At 47.4% G+C, this 794-nt stretch overlaps 1 long non-coding RNA gene across 1 annotated transcript in view; it reads left to right on the top strand.

Annotated features, from left to right (window-relative positions):
- The window catches only part of LOC106694645, a 4,186-nt gene that overhangs the window by 2,724 nt on the left and 668 nt on the right, over nucleotides 1–794 (top strand). The gene's annotated exons all lie outside the window — the stretch shown is intronic.

Raw genomic sequence — 794 nt, 5'->3', positions numbered from 1 at the left:
TGCAGAGTTAAAGCGTCGCCTGAGGGGCCAACGGTGTTCTCCCAAACTCCTTCCTTAGCTCTGGTTTCCAGGTTCTACAAGTAGCACACACTCAGCATAACACTTCACAATAGTCTTAAAATAAGAAAACAGCTACTTGCAGTTGCGCTGCCTTCCCAGAAGCATAACCACTGTATTCTTCACAGACCATCCCTTCAGACAACCCTCCGCTACATACTAACATCAAGGGGCTCGGACACCGGCTGCTTTTTTAAAAACCTCAATCTATGAGGCTTCTTGGGATTCGCCATCGAGAGAAGGCGTTCTTGCCCGGCCGGTGTGGCTCAGTGGTTGAGCGTCGACCCAGGGTTTGCTGTTCGATTCCCATCGGGCACATGCCCGGGCTGTGGGCTCGATCCCCAGAAGGAGGCAGCCGACCGATGATGTTTCCCTCATCACTGATGTTTCTATGTCTCTATCCCTCTCCCTTCCTCTCTCTAAAGCATCAATAAAAACCTATTTTTTAAAAGAGAGAAAGAGAGAAGAGAGAGAGAGGAGCGCTCTTGTCCCTGCCGGCAATCTGGCAGAGAAGATCGCAGAGCTGCTCTCCGGCTCCCGGGCGAAGGAGCGGAGAAAGCGAGTCCTATATTGATTTGCTTTGCTGTATGCTTAAGGACTTCAGGGGTCAATGGCCCAGACTCAATTGTTGTTCTTTGATTTTTTTTAATAATTTTATTTTTATATTGTTTCTATCATTTTTATTATTTATTAAACACCCGAAGGCCAACTGCGCCCTTCTCGTTGTTTTGTTTTTA

The sequence above is a fragment of the Myotis lucifugus genome, unplaced genomic scaffold (genome assembly GCF_000147115.1).
Source record: "Myotis lucifugus unplaced genomic scaffold, Myoluc2.0 scaffold_5, whole genome shotgun sequence".
NCBI lineage: Eukaryota > Metazoa > Chordata > Mammalia > Chiroptera > Vespertilionidae > Myotis > Myotis lucifugus.
The sequence above is the reverse complement of the archived record's forward strand: the minus strand, read 5'-3'. Positions and strand labels throughout refer to the sequence as shown.